The following is a 7181-nucleotide window of genomic DNA, read 5'->3' as shown; positions in this document are numbered from 1 at the left end:
TGACACCGTCCCTGTTCGGGCTCCGGGTCCCCTGGTCAGGTCGCTGCCCGGGGCCTATGGGGTCAACTGCGCCCTCCAGACGGAAAACGGACCCCAGCTGCCTGTGCAGCTGAGATCGTGATGGCCCCGGGCCCAGCGGCGCCTGGACTGAGCCCGTCCAGCCCCTTCCCTTCACCCCGCTCACCGCCATGACTACATGCGGCCTTCCCCAGGCTCAGGACCCTGTGACACGGGAGGGGTCGCCAGAAGTCAGTCTGACCCACCTGCAGGGACCGTGCGTTGAAAAGGGGTCTTTTCGAAGCAAGTGAAGGATCTGGGAGGAGCCCATCTTGGATGAGGGTGAATCCAACGACAGGTATCTTTACAAGAGACAAAAGAGGGGACACAGAGACGCAGAGGAGAAGCCCCGCGAAGACAGAGGCAGAGACGGGAGGGAAGCAGCCACAGGCCCAGGGACGCCTGGAGCCCCGGAGGCTGGAAGAGGCAGGAAGGGCCCTCCCCTGGAGCCTCTGGAGGGAGCACGACCCTCCCCTGCCTGGACCTCAGCAGCCCTGCCCCTCCTGGATCTCAGTGGTCCTGCCCCTCCTGGATCTCAGGGGTCTTGCCCCACCTGGATCTCAATGGTCCTACCCCTCCTGGATCTCAGTGGCCCTGCCCTGCCTGGATCTCAGCCGCCCTGTCCCTCCTGGATCTCAGCGGTCCTGCTCTGCCTGGGTCTCAGTGGTCCTGCCCCTCCTGGATCGCAGTGGTCCTGCCCTGCCTGGATGTCAGCGGCCCTGCCCTGCCTGGATGTCAGCGGCCCTGCCCTGCCTGGATCTCAGCAGCCCTGTCCTGCCTGGATCTCAGAGGCCCTTCCCTACCTGGATCTCAGTGGCCCTGCCCTGCCTGGATCTCAGTGGTCCTGACCCTCCTGGGTCTCAGTGGTCCTGACCCTCCTGGATCTCAGCAGCCCTGCCCTGTCTGGATCTCAGTGGTCCTGCCCTGCCTGGATCTCAGTGGCCCTGCCCTGCCTGGATCTCAGTGGCCCTGCCCCTCCTGGATCTCAGTGGCCCTGCCCCTCCTGGATCTCAGTGGCCCTGCCCTGCCTGGATCTCAGGGGTCCTGCCCTGCCTGGATCTCAGGGGCCCTGCCCCTCCTGGATCTCAGTGGCCCTGCCCCTCCTGGATCTCAGCGGTCCTGTCCCTCCTGAATGTCAGTGGCCCTGCCCTGCCTGGATCTCAGTGGCCCTGCCCTGCCTGGATCTCAGGGGCCCTGCCCCTCCTGGATCTCAGTGGCCCTGGGCTGCCTGGATCTCAGGGGCCCTGCCCCTCCTGGATCTCAGTGGCCCTGGGCTGCCTGGATCTCAGTGGCCCTGCCCTGCCTGGATCTCAGGGGTCCTGCCCCACCCAGGATCTCAGTGGCCCTGCCCCGCCTGGATCTCTGTGGTCCTGTCCCTCCTGGGTCTCAGCATCTCGGACCTGCCTGGATCTCAGCGGCCCTGCCCTGCCTGGATCTCAGAGTTCCTGCCCCTCCTGGATCTCAGCGGCCCTGTCCCTCCTGAATGTCAGTGGCCCTGCCCTGCCTGGATCTCAGGGGTCCTGCCCCTCCTGGATCTCAGCGGCCCTGCCCTGCCTGGATCTCAGAGTTCCTTCCCCTCCTGGATCTCAGCGGCCCTGTCCCTCCTGAATGTCAGTGGCCCTGCCCTGCGTGCATCTCAGGGGCCCTGCCCCTCCTGGATCTCAGTGGTCCTGCCCCTCCTGGATCTCAGTAGACCTGACCTGCCTGGATCTCAGAGGCCTTGCCCTGCCTGGATCTCAGTGCCCTGCCCCTCCTGGGTCTCAGTAGTCCTGTCCTGCCTGGATCTCACTGGTCCTGCCCTGCCTGGATCTCAGCATCTCGGACCTGCCTGGATCTCAGCAGCCCCCTCCCCACTCCTGCATCTCAGTGGTCCCGCCTGGATCTTAGACTTCAGTCTCCAGAGCTGGGGGTGAATAGATCCCTGTGGTTTAACCCCCAGTTTGGGGTCTTTGGTTACAGCCGCCCCAGGAGACTCATAGACCATGCACCTGCCATGGACCAGCGTCCAGGGAGCGGAGCAGCCCCACTTGGAGATGAAGCCTGTTCTCCCAGGAAGGCAAGGACCCGAATTCCCTCCCTCATCCATCCTCTGGGACGGGGCGGGGGGCGGGGGTGGGGCACCTGTTCAGAATGCAGGTGGGTCCCACATGTATACGGCAGGAGTGTGATGCACTCAGCGAACAGGGCTCTGGGACCCACGGCAGACGGTGGGGGTGGGGCCCCGACCGGGTCAGGGTTCTCAGTGACTCCGGACCAGGCTTCCCCCACAGAACGGGCCCTGTCGTCCCGCTGAGCCCCGGGCTGGACCCCTTCCGGGGGCATCGTGCCCCCGGACGCACAGAGGGCACAGAGCGTGGGTAGGGGACGGCCCAGGGCCGGGGGACAGAGAGTGGCCGGGGAAGGCCAGGGTGGGGACAGGGGAGCAGAGCGGTCCGAAGAAAGAGGGAGCGCCTGGGAGGAGGCAGGCTCTGTGGGCAGAAGTGGACGTGTCGAGGGCTCCGGGGACAGGGTGGGATCGGCAGGTCGTCCCCCTGCAACAATGCACAGCTCCTGGGGGCTCTGTGACGAGGAGGGTGTGGCCAGAACCAGGAAAGTGACTCACAACCACCTGCGGGGTGGCTCCCCTCCTGGAGATGAGTTTTCTGCCCGCTTCTCTCTTTCCTCCGGCACCCTCCCCCCTGCGCACGTGTCCCCTGTCACCTGGGAGAAAACTGGAGGGTCCAAGGACCGGGCACCGAGGCTGGGAGCGGCGGCCCCTCCAGAACACGGCCAGGAAGGCATCTTTCCGTGCAAATGCCAGACCCTTTCGTGGCCGGTTCCAGAACGCCTGGACCTTCCCGCTGGAGCCCCGGCCGCTGACCCCGGCTGCTGGCTCACCTGTCCTGTCCCCCGGGCTGGCACGTGCCCAGACAACCGGATTTCAGAAAGTGGAACGTCAAGGCAAGGCAAGCCCCGGGGCGGGGGGGGAGGGTCTCCAGTGGGAGGGCTTTTGTCCTGAGGGTGACGGGGGGCAGCCCACCAGGACAGGGTGTGCACGTCTCGATGGTGGAGGAAAAGAGGACAGAAACGGGGAAGAGAAAGTGGGGAGACGGTGGGTGAGGCAGGAGGCACAGCTGGCAGTCGGGAGACCCACATAGACCTTCTCCGCCCAGCCGGGTCCCCTTGTGCACACGGCCCCTGAAACTCCAGCCCCAGAATAGACCTTCTCCGTGAGCCCAGCCTGGTCCCCTGTGCACACGGCCCGTGCACACCTTGGCCCCAGAATAGACCTTCTCTGTGAGCCCAGCCTGGTCCCCTGTGCACACGGCCCCTGAACACCTTGGCCCCAGAATAGACCTTCTCCATGAGCCCAGCCGGGTGCCCCTGTGCACACGGCCCGTGCACACCTTGGCCCCAGAATAGACCTTCTCCATGAGCCCAGCTGGGTCCCTCTGTGCACACGGCCCGTGCACACCTTGGCCCCAGAATAGACCTTCTCCGTGAGCCCAGCCGGGTCCCCTGTGCACACAATCCCTGCACACTCCAGCCCCAGAATAGACCTTCTCCATGAGCCCAGCTGGGTCCCTCTGTGCACACGGCCCGTGCACACCTTGGCCCCAGAATAGACCTTCTCCGTGAGCCCAGCCTGGTCCTGCTTCTTGGGGGCCCCGGAGAATTCTCTCCATTCTTCGCTGCCGATTCCTTGCCCACGGTGTCCCTGCGACCCCAGCCTCCAAAGTGAGAAGGCCTGATTCTGCGGGGGCGGAGCTCTGGTCTGAGCAGGACCATCGGGAAGGCGGGTCCAGGTTCGAGGGGGCACCGTGAGGGTCTCTTAGGGACGGAGGGCTTGCCCCGCCCCCCGTCGGACTCGTGACTGCCCCAGGCTTGCCCGGGATGCGGGGTGATGGGTGCAGCTCACGGAGAAGCGGGGCGGGGGGGGGGGGCTGCGGGTCCTGGTCCCTGGGCTCCTGCCCGGGGTCCCCGAGCCTCAGCAGAGGTGGGGGCCAGCGTGCAGCCGTCCTTCCTGTGCTTGGCACAGGGTGTGGGGAACAACCCGCTCCTCCCAGAGCCCAGGGCAAGAGCACAGGTGACGTGCGTCCCAGGTACCTCAGCTCAGTGCTGAGGTCTCCGCTGCGCCCCTGGGGGCCTTCGGGGTCTGGTGAGAGGCTGGCCTCGCGCTCCCATCACATGGGCCCGATGGCACGACCCCAACCCCTGTCGGTCGGATTCCCCCGAGACGAGGGGATTCCCTGCTGAACTTTCCCAGCTGAAAATACAGCCGCCCAACGCTCGCCCCCTGACCCCGAAGCGGAGGGCGCTCCCAGCTCGAACACGCCCAGCCGGCTGCCTGGGGACGACCGTGCCCCCGTCCCTGGGGCTGGCGCCCGGTCTGTGCAGAAACTGGACCGGGGACACATTCTCCCGGAGACGCCTCGGGATGCTGCTTCCGGGGAAGCGGGCGTTCCCTCTGGGCCAGCACGCGGGGGTCGCGGACGCCCACAGCCTTTCCGACGTGGGTCCCTCCCGGGGGTTGAATGCTGCTGCCCGAAATTTATGTCCCTTGGAGCACGTGAAGGGGACCTTACTAGGAAACGGTCTTTGTAGATGTGAATCAGTGAAGGCTCTGAGATGAGCCCATCCTGGGTCGGGCGGCCCGGATTGCAAAGACTAGTGTCCTTTTAAGAGACAGGAGGGGACACACAGGCACAGAGGAGAAGCCACGTGAACACAGAGGCAGACACGGAAGGGACCCAGACACAAGCCCAGGGGCGCCTGGAGCCCCGGAGGCTGGAAGAGGCAGGAGGGACCGTCCTCTGGAGCCTCTGCAGGGAGCACAGCTCTGCCCACTTGGGTCTCAGTGGCCCTGCCTGGATCTCAATGGTCCTTCCCTGCCTGGGTCTCAGCGGCCCTGCCCTACCTGGATCTCAGTGGCCCTTCCCTGCCTGGGTCTCAGCGGCCCTGCCCCTCCTGGGTCTCAGGGGTCTTGCCCTGCCTGGATCTCAGGGGCCCTGCCCTCCTGGATCTCAGTGGCCCTGCCCTGCCTGGATCTCAATGGTCCTGCCCTGCCTGGATCTCAGGGGTCCCGCTCCTCCTGGATCTCAGTGGCCCTGCCCCTCCTGGATCTCAGCAGCCCTGCCCTGCCTGGTTCTCAGTGGCCCTGCCCTGCCTGGATCTCAGGGGCCCTGCCCTGCCTGGATCTCAGTGGCCCTGCCCTGCCTGGATCTCAGGGGCCCTGCCCTGCCTGGATCTCAGTGGCCCTGCCCTGCCTGGATCTCAGGGGCCCTGCCCTGCCTGGGTCTCAGTGGCCCAGCCCTGCCTAGACCTCAGTGGTCCTGCTCCTCCTGGATCTCAGTGGCCCTGCCCTGCCTGGATCTCAGTGGTCCTGCCCTGCCTGGATCTCAGCGGCCCTGCCCTGCCTGCATCTCAGTGGTCCTGCCCCTCCTGGACCTCAGGGTTCCTGCCCTGCCTGGATCTCAGCGGCCCTGCCCCTCCTGGATCTCAGAGGTCCTGCCCTGCCTGGATCTCAGCGGCCCTGCCTTCCCTGGATCTCAGTGGTCCTGCCCTGCCTGGATCTCAGCGGCCCTGCCCTGCCTGGTTCTCAGGGGTCCTGCCCTGCCTGGATCTCAATGGTCCTTCCCTGCCTGGGTCTCAGTGGTCCCTCCCTGCCTGGGTGTCAGTGGCCCTGTCCTGCCTGGATCTCAGGGGCCCTGCCCTGCCTGGATCTTAAGGGCCCTGCCCCTCCTGGATCCCAGTGGCCCTGCCCTGCCTGGATCTCAATGGTCCTGCCCTGCCTGGATCTCAACGGCCCTGCCCTGCATGGATCTCAGGGGTCCTGCCCCTCCTGGATCTCAGTGGCCCTGCCCCTCGTGGATCTCAGGGGTCCTGCCCCTCCTGGATCTCCGCGGCCCTGCCCTGCCTCAACCTCTGTGACCCTGTTCCCCATGGTTCTCAGATGTCTGGTGTGCACAGCTGGGGGGAGGATGAACCTGTGGTTTGAGGCCCCCAGTGTGGTCGTTTGTCCCGGCCACCCCAGGATGCCCCTAAAATAACAACACTCTTCCTTATATCGTCCCTCCGACGGTTGTCCGTCACCCCTCCCTCACTCTGACCCGCGATCCCCGCCCCCAGTCGCAGCAAGCAGGGCCTGGCCATCCCGTGGGGCCCCAACCCACGGAGGCACGCGGGTGACCGTGCCTTCTGCAAGCTGCTGGCCAGGGGCCCAAGCTGGGGCTGGATTCCCAGGCTCCCGTTCTTCGGCCCAAGCCGCGTCCATGGAGCGGAGTCTCCCCCGCAAGAGAGTCTGCCTCCAGACTCCGCAGAGCGAGAACACGCGTTCCCAGCAGGGAGCTCTGTCTTGGGCTGCGAGGTCCTCCCCGCGGTCCTGGCAGGGTCCGTCCTGCAACCTCGCGGCCGTGGGTGCTTATCGGCCACGGCCCCTTGACCGGGCGGCTCCTGGGCGGTGCCGGACGGGGTCTGGGGGCCGCGGTGCCAGCTGCCCGCGGAGATAATGGGCGCGCACTTCCTGTGCGGGGAGCCCAAGTTCTCTCTCTCTGGGGCGTTTGGAAACCTTTCGAAAGAGGCTCACGCTTGCTTCCGTGCATCTTACCCGGGCCCAATCAAACCAGGGACGTTTTTCAAGAAAACCCTTGCTTATCAGGCCCGCGGCTCTTGTGAAACGCGGACTGACGCTGACGCGTCTGTGGCGTCGGTCTGCGTGGGTGCGGCCGGGACCCTGCTCACCTCGCCCTGAGCCCGGAGCCCTGGGCTGACGCGTGTGGGCGCACGTCCGCGTCCGGAGACCCGGGGGCCTGGCGTGGGCGACCCCGGGCCCGGCTGCTGGCGCGCATCCACGGCCCCCGATGACGCCCCCGCAGCTTCGCCGCGCACCGCGTGTGGACCGCGGGCCGGGCGCGTCTCGAAGGACGCGGGCTCGCGTGAGCAACCCCGGTTCGCCAGCACGAGGACCCGCGTTCAGGCCGGCACTTTGCAAAACCCGAGAAGCCGGGAGGCTCGTTTGCCATTGGACGCTCGGCGTTTCCCCACCTGCTATTCTCTTATTCTTACCTTTTGTCTTGTCATTTCATTTCTTTTTTTGCCCTGTATGATTTTATTTCACCCTATTACGTTTTCTCTTGTTATTTTCC

This window comes from Panthera pardus, unplaced genomic scaffold, assembly GCF_024362965.1.
Source record: "Panthera pardus isolate Hobbes unplaced genomic scaffold, ASM2436296v1 HiC_scaffold_27, whole genome shotgun sequence".
In the NCBI taxonomy this organism is placed as follows: Eukaryota; Metazoa; Chordata; class Mammalia; order Carnivora; family Felidae; genus Panthera; species Panthera pardus.
The sequence above is the reverse complement of the archived record's forward strand: the minus strand, read 5'-3'. Positions refer to the sequence as shown.